General features: G+C 47.7%; 1 protein-coding gene across 1 annotated transcript in view; it reads right to left on the bottom strand.

Moving 5' to 3' along the window:
• Window positions 1-4,082, bottom strand: part of LOC140362760 (rho guanine nucleotide exchange factor TIAM2-like) — an 83,130-nt gene extending 79,048 nt beyond the window's left edge. The window contains exon 1 of the mRNA XM_072448938.1: window positions 4,028-4,082. The gene's annotated coding sequence lies outside the window, so the exon portion shown is untranslated. The remainder of the gene's footprint in view (window positions 1-4,027) is intronic.
• Window positions 4,083-14,190: the final 10,108 nt, after the last annotated feature.

Genomic DNA, 14,190 nt, shown 5'->3' with positions numbered 1-14,190 from the left:
GCCTTATTTTAGTCAGTTAGTCTTATTTTAGTCAGTTAGTCTTATTTGAGTCAGTTTTACTCTTATTGGCTCGAGCCATGGAGTTCCAACGGAATGGAATGCTCAAGTCTTTGTTCTTGCCTGGTTTCTTAATATGATTATTTATGGTCATTTTGCCACAACTCGGGCATTTTTGACCCCCTGAACATTGATGAATGTCACACATGGGGTCATAGGTTACACATGGGGTCATAGGTCACGCATGGGGTCATAGGTCACGCATGGGGTCATAGGTCACACATAGGTCACAAATGTACTCTATAGCGCCCCCTACCCATTGTGTAAAAGACTCAACATTGTCTGATTTGTTTGAAACTTATGGTTTATATTCTCCTCGAGACGCCATGAAAAAAGTGCATTGCAGATATTGTGTATTTGCACAATTGGCCAGCAGAGGCGCAATGAATGCCATCACTTCCTCTTCCGCTTTTATTTTGATGGGACATTTCCTCCCATGCCGAGGTCTTTGCATTGGCGTTAGCATCAGCATTAGCGGGGGTCTCTGTTGCTAGGTGACGGAGGTACAGGGAGGAGGGGGTCTGAAGAATTAAGTCTAAAGTCTAAAGAATAAAGTCTAAAGAATAAAGTCTAAGAGAACGCAGTGTCGGGGCAATTGCCATAAAACAACAACCCCATGTGGGACAATAAAGGAATATCTTATCTTATCTTAAAGTCTGGCGGTAATGCAACACTTGGATGCCAACCGCCATAAAACAACAACAACAACAACAACAACAACAGGACAGTCTCCGGTCTGGAGAGACGGGAGATGGCGGAGGAGAGTGGATCGGTGGTCGAAGACGTTCTGGACGGCATGGAGGAGCAGCCTTTTCTGGCTGCACGTGCCCGGAAACGTAAAAAGTCCCTTAGTTCGTCCGAGGGTTCTGGGAATGAGCAGCAGGATGAGGCTGAAGCTATTGATATCCGGAGTGAGAGCAGAGACTGTAAGGTGATCATAAAACTTGCACAGGATAGTGCATCCTTTAAGGAGTGGAATTCAGTGGCATTGTCAAAGAGCCTAACTGTAGCTGTGGGAGTGATCAAGAGTGCGAGTGTCCTTAGAGATGGCTCGCTGCTGGTCGTGTGCAAGGATGCGGCTCAGCAACGGAAGGCGATTGGAACTAAACGTCTGGGTGGAAAGGACATTCTTGTGTCTGATGCTGAAAGAAACACGGTCAGAGGAGTTATCGTAGGTGTCCCTACGGCGACGTCTGTGGATGAAGTTAAGGAGAATTTGACGGGAGCTACGGTGGTGGACGCTAGGCGGTTGAAGGTGACCCGGTCTGGGGTAAGATGTGACAGCTTGTCGGTAATGGTAACACTTGAAGGGAGGTGCCTGCCTAGTAAGGTGTTCATTGGGTTCATGTGCCATGACGTTAGGCCATATGTTCCACCGCCCCTGCGTTGCTTTAAGTGCCAGCGCTTTGGGCATATTGCAGCGGTCTGTAGAGGGAGGCAAAGATGTGGTAAATGTGCAGGAGATCATGAGTATGGGAAGTGTGACGTGGGAGCAAAACTGAAGTGCTGTAACTGTGGGGAAGAACATAGCTCTGCCTACGGGGATGCAGGTTTAGCAAAAGAGCTGCTGAGGTGCATAAAATAAAGGTCTCTCAAGGTATATCCTATGCAGATGCAGTCAAGAAAGTTTCAAGTAACGAGTTTAGAGTAAATACAGAGAGAGGATCCAGCGCTGCTCCCAGCCAGGGCGAAATGAGAAAGGCCAGCGTGGCTCCCAAGAAGTGTGAAGGTTTCAAGAGTGGAGGTCCCAAGTGTGCAGGTTCCAGAATTAATGAGAATACCCTGGTTGTGGATAGAGAGGATTTTGTACTCTTTATGGTGGATGTTGTAAACTGTGCTGCTCAGACTCAAAGCAGAACTGAAAGGATCAGGATCATTGCTAAAGCTGCAGGGAGATTCCTTGGAACAAAGGAGCTTGATTGGGCAGATATAGACAGGCTAAAGGCGCTAAATGGGAGTCGGAGTGATGGGGGTCTGCTTGTGGGGAGTCAGAGTGATCAGAGTGACGAGATGGGGGTGGGGGTGGTCTCCTGTCCTCGCCCAGTCTCGTAGACGCACGGCTACCAAGCAGCGACATCAGTGGATATATTAAAGCCTATAGAATGAAGCCTAAAGAATAAAGCTGTACGGTGGAAGCACCGAACGTCAAAGAAGGAGAGGAAGATGAAGAAGAGTCTCCCTGGAATAAAGCCGGTTGGTCTCTGAAACAACAACAACTATTCTAGTCACAAAGACATATCATGACCTCATGGGCTTTGTAAAGAATAAAGTCTGGCGGTAATGCAACACTTGGATGCCAACCGCCATAAAACAACAACAACAAATACAGAGAGAGGAGCCAGCGCTGCTCCCAGCCAGGGCGAAATGAGAAAGGCCAGCGTGGCTCCCAAGAAGTGTGAAGGTTTCAAGAGTGGAGGTCCCAAGTGTGCAGGTTCCAGAATTAATGAGAATACCCTGGTTGTGGATAGAGAGGATTTTGTACTCTTATGGTGGATGTTGTAAACTGTGCTCCTCAGACTCAAAGCAGAACTGAAAGGATCAGGATCATTGCTAAAGCTGCAGGGAGATTCCTTGGAACAAAGGAGCTTGATTGGGCAGATATAGAAAACAGGCTAAAGGCGCTAATGGGAGTCGGAGTGATGGGGGTCTGCTTTTGGGGAGTCAGAGTGATCAGAGTGACGAGATGGGGGTGGGGGTGGTCTCCTGTCCTCGCCCAGTCTCGTAGATGCACGGCTACCAAGCAGCGACATCAGTGGAAATATTAAAGCCTGTAGAATGAAGCCTAAAGAATAAAGCTGTACGGTGGAAGCACCGAACGTCAAAGAAGGAGAGGAAGATGAAGAAGAGTCTCCCTGGAATAAAGCCGGTTGTTGTCTGAAACAACAACAACTATTCTAGTCACAAAGACATATCATGACCTCATGGGCTTTGTAACACCAAAGCAATGGAAGGAGTACTTTTACGGACTACGACAGAGTCTGAGGACTACGACAAAGTCTGAGGAATAAAGTCTGGCGGTAATGCAACAATTGGATGCCAACCGCCATAAAACAACAACAACAACAACAACAACAACAACAGCCATCAAAACATGATCGCGCGGGTGGCGAGCGCCATCATTGCAGCTACCGCGGCTTTAATTTTTGTCTTATTATTGTCCCAGTTCAAGTCCTGTTTTAATCCTTGTTTAGCCTTGTTTTAGTCTTATTTTAGTTCAGTTTTAGTCCTTCTTTGGTCCAGCTTTGGTGTCATTTTTGTCTCAGTTTAAGTCCAGTTTCCATTCTTATTTAGCCATGTTTTAGTCTTATTTTAGTCCAGTTTGAGTCAGATTAGCATTAGCGTTGTTAGCATAATTAGCATCATTAGAATCATTAGCATCATTAGCATCATTAGCATCATTAGCATCATTAGCCTCGTTAGCGTTATCATTAAGCTAAAGTGTAAACACGTGCAGTCACTCAGGCGTGAAATAAAACATGGGAAAAACACTGAGCGAGTTTTCCAACACTTAAAGTTAAATCATGACATCACCGAGCAAGTTACACGAGTGACACGTTTAGTCCTGCTTTAGTCCTGGTTTTGTCCTGGTTTTGTCCTGGTTTTGTCCTGGTTTTGTCCTGCTTTAGTCCTGCTTTAGTCCTGGTTTAGACCTGGTTTAGTCCTGTTTCCGTTCTGTTTACATGTTTTAGTCCTGGTTTAATCCTGGTTGTGCCTTATGTGGTCCTTTAGTTTTGTCCCAGTTTTACTCCTGGTTTAGTCCTGGTTTGGTCCAGTTTTAGTCTTCTTTAGTCCAGCTTTAGTTTTACTTCAGATCAATTTTAGTCTCAGTTTCAAGCTTCTTTTGGCCCAAGCTTTAGTTCAGTTCTAGTCCTTCTTTAGTCCAGTTTGACTCCTTCTTTACTACTTCTTTTGTCCTTCTTTAGTCCAGTTTCAGTCCTTCTTTAGTCCTGTTTTAGTCCCGTTCTCTCACCTTGTTTTGTTCTTTCTCTCTTGCTGTCTCGTGCTCCTCTGTTGCTTTTCCTCTGTCAAACCAGCTTCTCCCTCTCTCCTCCCATTGTCCCTCCCCCTCGCCACTCTCTCTCCCTCTCCCTCTCTCTCCCCTCTCTCTCTCTCTTCCTCCCTCTCTCTCTCTCTCTTCCTCCCTCCCTCCCTCTCTCTCTCTCTCTCCCTCCCTCTCTCCCTCTCTCTCCCCTCTCTCTCTCTCTCTCTCTCTCTCTCTCCCTCCCTCTCTCTCTCTCTCTCTTCACATCTTTCCATTCGTCCAGAGGAAACACTGCGTCGTTCGTCACAATGAGTTCTTTTACTCAAACTTCTGGAGTTGTTTCAGTCTCAAATGTTCAAACATAAAGTGTCTTTGTCCCGTCGTTTGGGCCTGAAATAATATTAGTTATTATTATAAGAAACCTGGTTTTAGACCTGGTTTAGTCCTGATTTAGACCTGGTTTAGTCCTGGTTTAGTCCCGGTTTAGTCTTGGTTTAGTCCTGGTTTAGTCCTGGTTTGGACATGGTTTAGTCCTGGTTTAGCCCTGATTTAGACCTGGTTTAGTCCTGGTTTAGTCCTGGTTTAGACCTGGTTTAGACCTGGTTTAGTCCTGGTTTAGTCCTTGTTTAGTCCTGGTTTAGTCCTGGTTTAGTCCTGTTTAGTCCTTGTTTAGTCCTGATTTAGTCCTGTTTAGTCCTGGTTTTGTCCTGGTTTAGCCCTGATTTAGATCTTGTTTAGTCCTGGTTTAGTCCTGGTTTAGTCCTGATTTAGACCTGGTTTAGTGCTGGTTTAGTCCTGATTTAGACCTGGTTTAGTGCTGGTATAGTCTTTAGTTAGCCATGTTTCTTGTTTTATCTGCTCTCGTCACTTTCGCACATTTTTGAAGCGTTATTCCGGTTTAGTTTCTTTTGTGATTCGACTGCGTCTTTACCTTTAGTGTGACGCACGTTTGTGATTAAACTGAGACAAATAAACTTTCATTTCAAACCGTTAAATAATCCTTGAAAACAGGTGGTCTTCCTCTGCATCAGCTGCTCCATTCAGAACGCACCACTCGTCCTTTCATTCCACCACACTGGGGTCTGAGGGGGGCGGGGCCAGACCGGGGCCCGGGGCATGGGGAGGGGCATGGGGCATGGGGAGGGGCCCAGGGCTTGGGGAGGGGCCTTTGTTACACAGTGAATAGAAAACAGCGTGAAGAAGAAGCAGATGGTTGAAGACAAACGGAGCAGAGGGAGTTTAAGAAGAGAAGAGACTGAAAGGTCATTTAGTTGTGACGGATGAAGAATGGGAACATACGCAGTGATAGTTATAATTGTTGTCTGGACAGTTCAGACTCTAAACCACAACGAAAAGACCTTTTTATTACAACGACAGTGGCATTCATAATTCAAAATGTGAATTATTTTCAACATGAAGGTCCCGCTTGAGTTTAACACTATTTATCAGGGACATTAAACTCCTGCAGCAGTAGATGGATACAACTGTCAAGATCTAAAACAAAATGATGTTAAAACGAGTTCATTTAGCAGATTTTTTAGCATGTAATAAAGTCTGTATTGTCCTGGTAAAAATATATTGTAAGATAGGATAAGATAAGCCTTTGCTAGTCCACACAATGGGGAAATTCCAGCGTTGCAACACAAAGTAGGTACAGAAGTAAAAGAACAGATAGAAAAAAACTCTTATATTCTTAATAAAAATTACAAAAAAATAAATAGTAACAATAGTAACACTCTTATGTACAGCAGTTATATGGACAGAATATTGCACCAGGATGATTGACATTATGTCAGAGTATTGCACATGAATATGTTGGTATTGCACATGGGTATGACAGTATTGCACATGATTATGACAGTATTGCACATGGGTATGACAGTATTGCACATGGGTATGACAGTATTGCACATGAATATGTTGGTATTGCACATGAGTATGACAGTATTGCACATGATTATGACAGTATTGCACATGGGTATGTCAGTATTGCACATGGGTATGTCAGTATTGTACATGATTGATGACAATATTGCACATGATTATGTCAGTATTGCACATGGGTATGACAGTATTGCACATGGGTATGACAGTCTTGCACATGGGTATGACAGTATTGTACATGATTGATTATGACAATATTGCACATGATTATGTCAGTATTGCACATGGGTATGTCAGTATTGCACGGGGGTATGACAGTATTGCACATGGGTATGCCAGTATTGCACATGGGTATGTCAGTATTGCACATGGGTATGACAGTATTGCACATGGGTATGTCAGTATTGCACATGGGTATGACAGTATTGCACATGGGTATGACAGTATTGCACATGGGTATGTCAGTATTGCACATGGGTATGTCAGTATTGCACATGGGTATGCCAGTATTGCACATGGGTATGTCAGTATTGCACATGGGTATGACAGTATTGCACATGGGTATGTCAGTATTGCACATGGGTATGACAGTATTGCACATGGGTATGACAGTATTGCACATGATTATGTCAGTATTGCTCATGGGTATGTCAGTATTGCACATGGGTATGACAGTATTGCACATGGGTATGTCAGTATTGCACATGGGTATGACAGTATTGCACATGGGTATGACAGTATTGCACATGGGTATAACAGTGTTGTAGAGTCTGACAGCAGCAGAAGGAAAGACCTGTGAAACGTCTCCTTCACACAGCGAGGGTGGATCAGTCACTGAAGCTGCTCTCCAGAGTGGACAGAGTGTCCTGCAGGGGACAGAGTGTCCTGCAGGGGACAGAGTGTCCTGCAGGGGGCGACACTCATGGTCCAGCATAGATGTGAGTTTATCCAGGATCCTTCTGTCCTCCACCTCCTGCACCGAGTCCAGAGGACAGCCCAGGACGGAGCTTTGTCCAGCTTCTTCCTCTCCCTCTCTGTGATGCTGCTGCTCCAGCAGACCACACCTACAGGAGCTGATGCACCACAGAGTCAGAGAAGGTCTTCAGGAGTGACAGGAGCGGCCCTGTCACTCCAAAAGACCTGAGTCTCCTCAGGAGGTGGAGCCCACTCTGGCTCGTCCTGTACAGTCTGTGTTATGAGTCCAGTCCAGTTTGTGGTTCAGATGAACACCAGGTCCTTGTATGAGTCACTCTCTCAATGTCCCGTCCCTGGATGTTCTCTGGTGAGGGGGGCGTGGGGTGGCGTCTGTGGAAGTCCACCATCATCTCCTTTGTCTTCCCCGCGTTGATGAGGAGGTGGTTCCGCTGACACCAGTCCACAAAGTCCTGCTCCAGTCCCCTGTATTCCGCATCATCGTCGTCCGTGATGAGTCCGATGATGGCAGAGTGGTCAGAGAACCTCTGCAGGACACAGCTGTCCGTGTCATGTCTGAAGTCTGCAGAGGGTGAAGAGAAAGGGCGCGAGGACAGTGCCCTGGGGCCCCCACACTGCAGGTCCGAGTGTCAGACACACAGTCCCGGGCTCTCACAAACTGGGGTCGGTCTGTGAGGTAGTCCAGGATCCACTCTGCAGGTCGTACTCCACACCAGACGTCTCCAGCTTGTCCCTCAGGAGCTGATGGTGTTGAAGGCGCTGGAGAGATCAAAGAACAGGATCTTCACAGAGCTGCCAGGTTTCTCCAGGTGAGAGAGAGAGAGCGGTGCAGCAGGGAGATGACTGCGTCCTCCACTCCGATGCTAACCCTAACCCTGATTGATCAAATCTCAGGAAGTGAGAATTTAGCTCAATCACCCACTGTAGATCCCCCTCCATCTAGGCAGGGGGGATTTTGAAGCCCGAGATGGTTTTCAGGCGTCTCCACACTCCCTGAATGTTCTTCTGCTGCAGCTGCTCCTCCATCCTCCTCTTGTAGCCGACTTCCGCCAGATCTTCCTCCTCAGCTCCTCCTTGTTCCCTGACCTGAAGGCTCTCTTCTTCTTCTTCAGCAGAGCCTTCAGTTCACTGTTAATCCACGGCTTGTTTTTTGGAAAACACCGCACCGTCCGGGAGGGAACAGTGTTCTCAAAACAGAAGTTGATGTAGTGCGTGATGCTCTGTGATGGTGTTGATGTCCTCAACATGTCCTGCTGGTGCTGGAGAGCAGTGCTTCACAAGCATCGTCCGACACAGCAACACAGCAATCACAATCACATGTGAGAACTCATGTAAAAGCTTTTAGACCACAGCACTTTATCTGTTACTAATTATAAAGTGTTTTATTCTACGAGAAGCAGGAAGTGTAAAGTGCGCTGTTAGCATGCTAATGTTTGTTAGCTTCACCCGGGACACTCCTTATCTCTTGTGTTTTTAAACTCATCGTGGTGAATATTTAGGATGTTTTGAATGAGGAAAGTGAGCGACACACGTGGAGCTGTGACGAGTTTCAAATGAACTAATTCTGTTTTTGTTTTAAGATTTCTGCCCGTACATTTTATCAGACGGCATAGACGGTGTGAAATGGGGGTGAGAGAAGGGAGGACATGCAGTCAGTTGTCGGGAGTTGAACTCACAATACTGCGGCCGCCTGCTCTTGGAGCTCCTTTTAACACAGCATAAAACCTGGTGGAGTAAATAATCCGCCTGTAATATTTTGTATAGTTTATTAGAATGATGAAAATATAATAGATAAAATGCACCGGAAATGACGTGATGATGGAGGTGTCATCCGCGATGAGGGCGGTGTCGTCCTCGATGAGGGCGGTGTCGTCCGCGATGAGGGCGGTGTCGTCCGCGATGGTGTTGTCCGCGATGAGGGCGGTGTTGTCCGCGATGAGGGCGGTGTCATCCGCGATGAGGGCGGTGTCGTCCTCGATGAGGGCGGTGTCGTCCGCGATGAGGGCGGTGTCGTCCGCGATGGTGTCGTCCGCGATGAGGGCGGTGTTGTCCGCGATGAGGGCGGTGTCATCCGCGATGAGGGCGGTGTCGTCCTCGATGAGGGCGGAGTCGTCCACGATGAGGGCGGTGTCATAAGCGATGAGGGCGGTGTCGTCCGCGATGAGGGCGGTGTCGTCCGCGATGGTGTCGTCCGCGATGAGGGCGGTGTTGTCCGCGATGATGGCGGTGTCATAAGCGATGAGGGCGGAGTCGTCCGCGATGAGGGCGGTGTTGTCCGCGATGATGGCGGTGTCATAAGCGATAAGGGCGGGGTCGTCCGCGATGACGGCGGTGTCGTCCGCGATGAGGGCGGGGTTGTCCGCGATAAGGGCGGGGTCGTCCTCGATGAGGGCGGTGTCGTCCACGATGAGGGCGGAGTCGTCCGCAATGAGGGCGGTGTCGTCCGCGATGAGGGTGGAGTCGTCCGCAAGTCGTTCGCGATGAGGGCGGTGTCGTCCTCAATGAGGGCGGGGTCGTCCGCGATGAGGGCGGTGTCGTCCTCAATGAGGGCGATGTCGTCCGTGATGAGGGCGGTGTCGTCCGCGATGAGGGCGGAGTCGTCCGCAATGAGGGCGGTGTCGTCCGCGATGAGGGCAGGGTCGTCCGCGATGAGGGCGGTGTATCAGATGGAGGCGAGGGGCGTGTCCATGAATGAGGAGGAATCAGGACCGTTAAGTCATAACAATTAAAAACTGATTATATAAAAAAGTGTTAAAAATGTTGCACATGAATAAAACTGTGGGAGATTCAGTGTTTGAAGATGAAATATCCAAACTCCACAGATCTGAGCTGTACCTCCACAGATCTGAGCTGTACCTCCACAGATCTGAGCTGTAACTCCACAGATCTGAGCTGTAACTCCACAGATCTGAGCTGTAACTCCACAGATCTGAGCTGTACCTCCACAGATCTGAGCTGTAACTCCACAGATCTGAGCTGTACCTCCACAGATCTGAGCTGTACCTCCACAGATCTGAGCTGTAACTCCACAGATCTGAGCTGTACCTCCACAGATCTGAGCTGTAACTCCACAGATCTGAGCTGTACCTCCACAGATCTGAGCTGTAACTCCACAGATCTGAGCTGTAACTCTGCGTCACCTCCTCAAAGCCACAAATCCAAACGGTGACAGTGAATCAAAGCGCTGCCGTTTGACGCAGAGGAAGTTGACGCCTCGTGTTTGAGGACGAGAGTGAGAAGCTGAGGTTAAGATGCAGCGGTTCACATCCATCACCGCTCAGTTCATGGTTCTGTTCACGGCTCAGTTCATGGTTCTGTTCACGGCTCGGTTCATGGTTCTGTTCACGGCTCGGTTCATGGTTGGGTTCATGGTTTTGATCGCGGTTCTGCAGGCCACGGGTAAGAACATACGTCATCTGTTTTCTATTTTCGAGCAAATTGGTGTCGGGCGATTGGGTGGTCGGGGGGGAGGGTGGTCGGGGTGGAGGGTGGTCGGGGTGGAGGGTGGTCGGGGTGGAGGTTTTGAGGCAGAAGAGTCTAAAACTGATCCAAAAGCATCAACACTTGAACGCGACAATGCTGAAGATCAAATGTGTCGACAGGAAGTGTGCAGCTCGACAGCAAAGCATTGTGGTTAAACGCCTTCATGGAACTGAAACCTTCTGTTTACGCCTTTAAAGTGACACCGTGTAACTTGCTGCAGGTGGAAAGTCCTCTGGAAACAGAAAGTTAAAACCACACTTTGGAACATTTTCTTGGCGATGCGTTTAATGCCACATTGTGGAATATTATAGCCCAAAGAACAAAGTTTCCAAGCAGAAACAAGCAGGACAAGTACGAGTCAGGTTTGTGGAGATGTAAACCCGCTCACAGTGAGGTCACAGGTTTTATACATTTTTAGTGCAATAAAAACATATAAAAGTGCTTTTCCTGTAGTGTTTGTGGCTGAAAGGTTCCACGTTTCACTGGTTTCATGGTTTTGTTCCTTGTTCTTTCGCAGAACTCTCTGGACACTCAGCGGTGGTCACTAAACGTGAGGGTAAAGCTGTGCTGCCGTGTTCTGGTGTGAAGGACGACTCCTGTGGCGCCACCTCCTGGACGTTTCGGGGGCTGAATGCATCTGCGGCAGTGGCTCTGTTTCCGGGAGAGAAACACCGACTGCACAGGAAACTCCGCCCGTGCTCGCTGCAGCTTCAGTATGTGACGGACAGAGACGTGGGCGTGTACTTCTGTTACCACGCCCACAAACCCGTCCACACGGTCTCTCTGTCGGTGCTCAAAGGTACGACTCACCTTCAGCACAGCGGCTCTAGTCCAAGCTCCAGTGTGTTTAGGGACGTCCTGAAGCGTGTCTCGGTCTTATGATACGCTCACACCGCGGCGTCAAATTCACGCTCAACGCAGAAGTTGGACGCCTGTACATTTGAAAGACAGACGCCCCGGACTCACGTCCGTAAAATACACTCGGCAGCAGACGTGCGTCCGAGTCGTCCTGCACATGCTCAGTGGAGTCGAGTCGTCCTGCACATGCTCAGTGGAGTCGAGTCGTCCTGCACATGCTCAGTGGAGTCGAGGCGTCTGCACGTGCTCAGTGGAGTCGAGGCGTCCTGCACATGCTCAGTGGAGTAGAGTCGTCCTGCACATGCTCAGTGGAGTCGAGGCGTCTGCACATGCTCAGTGGAGTCGAGTGGTCCTGCACATGCTCAGTGGAGTCGAGGCGTCCTGCACATGCTCAGTGGAGTGGAGGCGTCTGCACATGCTCAGTGGAGTGGAGGCGTCTGCACATGCTCAGTGGAGTCGAGGCGTCTGCACATGCTCAGTGGAGTCGAGGCGTCTGCACATGCTCAGTGGAGTCGAGGCGTCTGCACATGCTCAGTGGAGGAGTTGTGCTGTTGCTTTTCTCGTGGTGTAAATGGAGTTTAATGTTGGACAATGGCTTTGGTTTATTAACTTTACAAAGTCCAGAAGCGGAGGCGATGGGCCCCGGGGCCCGTCTGGGACCCGCATATACTTCAGAGCTGACCAGAGTTTAGTCAATATCATTATTTGCTCCAAGAGCTGCGTCTAAAGATTTTATTTTTATCGTTGCGGTGTTTGTTTTGGGTCTTTTTCCGAGTCGTGTGTAGCACGTCACTGGAGCCTCATCTCTGATTGGCTGCTGCGCCGCGTCCAACACAGAAAGTTGGACAAAACTGAACATTTCGGCGTCGGACGTCTCGGATGGACATTCAAAGCGTCGAGAGCGTCCGACGCCAAAACGCCCCCGGAGCGCCGCGCTCGCGTTACATTGACTTTGAATGTAAACTGGACGTGTTTGACGCCGTGGTCTGTACGTGGCATTAAGTCTCTGGTCTTGACCCATCTCTTAAATCCAAAGTGGCCCCTGAGGGGCCCCTTTAGCTCAGGAGGATCAGATCAGAGAGAACACAGACTCAGGCCAAAACCAGAGGCAAAAAGCAGAGAAACACAAGAAACGTTTGTCACCGAACAATAAATGTGACTAAAACAAAAGAGTGACTAAAAGTGAGAAAAAAATTACAAAAAGCACTAAAGCGACTAAAAGTGAAAGAACGCAACTGACAGACTTTTAGAGACAAGGGGAGTGACAAAAGTGTCATGACAACAGAAGTGTCATGACAACACAACAGAAGTGTCATGACAACAGAAGTGTCATGACAACAGAAGTGTCATGACAACACAAGTGTCATGACAACACAACAGAAGTGTCATGACAACAGAAGTGTCATGACAACAGAAGTGTCATGACAACAGAAGTGTCATGACAACACAACAGAAGTGTCATGACAACAGAAGTGTCATGACAACAGAAGTTTCATGACAACACAACAGAAGTGTCATGACAACAGAAGTGTCATGACAACACAACAGAAGTGTCATGACAACACAAGTGTCATGACAACACAACAGAAGTGTCATGACAACAGAAGTGTCATGACAACACAAGTGTCATGACAACAGAAGTGTCATGACAACACAACAGAAGTGTCATGACAACAGAAGTGTCATGACAACACAAGTGTCATGACAACAGAAGTGTCATGACAACACAACAGAAGTGTCATGACAACACAAGTGTCATGACAACACAACAGAAGTGTCATGACAACAGAAGTGTCATGACAACACAAGTGTCATGACAACAGAAGTGTCATGACAACACAACAGAAGTGTCATGACAACAGAAGTGTCATGACAACACAAGTGTCATGACAACAGAAGTGTCATGACAACACAAGTGTCATGACAACACAAGTGTCATGACAACACAACTGAAGTGTCATGACAACACAACTGAAGTGTCATGACAACAGAAGTGTCATGACAACACAACAGAAGTGTCATGACAACAGAAGTGTCATGACAACACAAGTGTCATGACAACAGAAGTGTCATGACAACAGAAGTGTCATGACAACACAAGTGTCATGACAACAGAAGTGTCATGACAACACAAGTGTCATGACAACAGAAGTGTCATGACAACAGAAGTGTCATGACAACAGAAGTGTCATGACAACAGAAGTGTCATGACAACACAACTGAAGTGTCATGACAACAGAAGTGTCATGACAACACAACTGAAGTGTCATGACAACACAAGTGTCATGACAACAGAAGTGTCATGACAACACAACAGAAGTGTCATGACAACAGAAGTGTCATGACAACACAAGTGTCATGACAACAGAAGTGTCATGACAACACAAGTGTCATGACAACACAAGTGTCATGACAACACAACTGAAGTGTCATGACAACACAACTGAAGTGTCATGACAACAGAAGTGTCATGACAACACAACAGAAGTGTCATGACAACAGAAGTGTCATGACAACACAAGTGTCATGACAACAGAAGTGTCATGACAACAGAAGTGTCATGACAACACAAGTGTCATGACAACAGAAGTGTCATGACAACACAAGTGTCATGACAACAGAAGTGTCATGACAACAGAAGTGTCATGACAACAGAAGTGTCATGACAACAGAAGTGTCATGACAACAGAAGTGTTGATCTATGGGAAAAGAGGAAAAGTAGGCGGGGTGGAATCAGGACAACTTCAGGTCTTTGGGCACAGACGGTTCATGATGTCAGTGGCCGTTGGTTGTCAGTTACAGAAACGCTATAGAATAAATGTGTATTTGCTCTTTGTTTCCCTCAGCGTCGCCCTCTGGTGGCGGGACACACACCTGCAGTTTGTCGTCTCCAGAGCTCAACAGGTTTTCTCTCAGCTCTGAAATAAAACGATATTATTCACCACGAGACCTTCCCATGTTTGTGCAGAGGCGACTGCACTGTTCAGTCAGAG

The sequence above is a fragment of the Eucyclogobius newberryi genome, unplaced genomic scaffold, assembly GCF_026437365.1.
Source record: "Eucyclogobius newberryi isolate DKJ021-1_F unplaced genomic scaffold, fEucNew1.0.hap1 SCAF_1, whole genome shotgun sequence".
Lineage (NCBI taxonomy): Eukaryota > Metazoa > Chordata > Actinopteri > Gobiiformes > Gobiidae > Eucyclogobius > Eucyclogobius newberryi.
The sequence above is the reverse complement of the archived record's forward strand: the minus strand, read 5'-3'. Positions and strand labels throughout refer to the sequence as shown.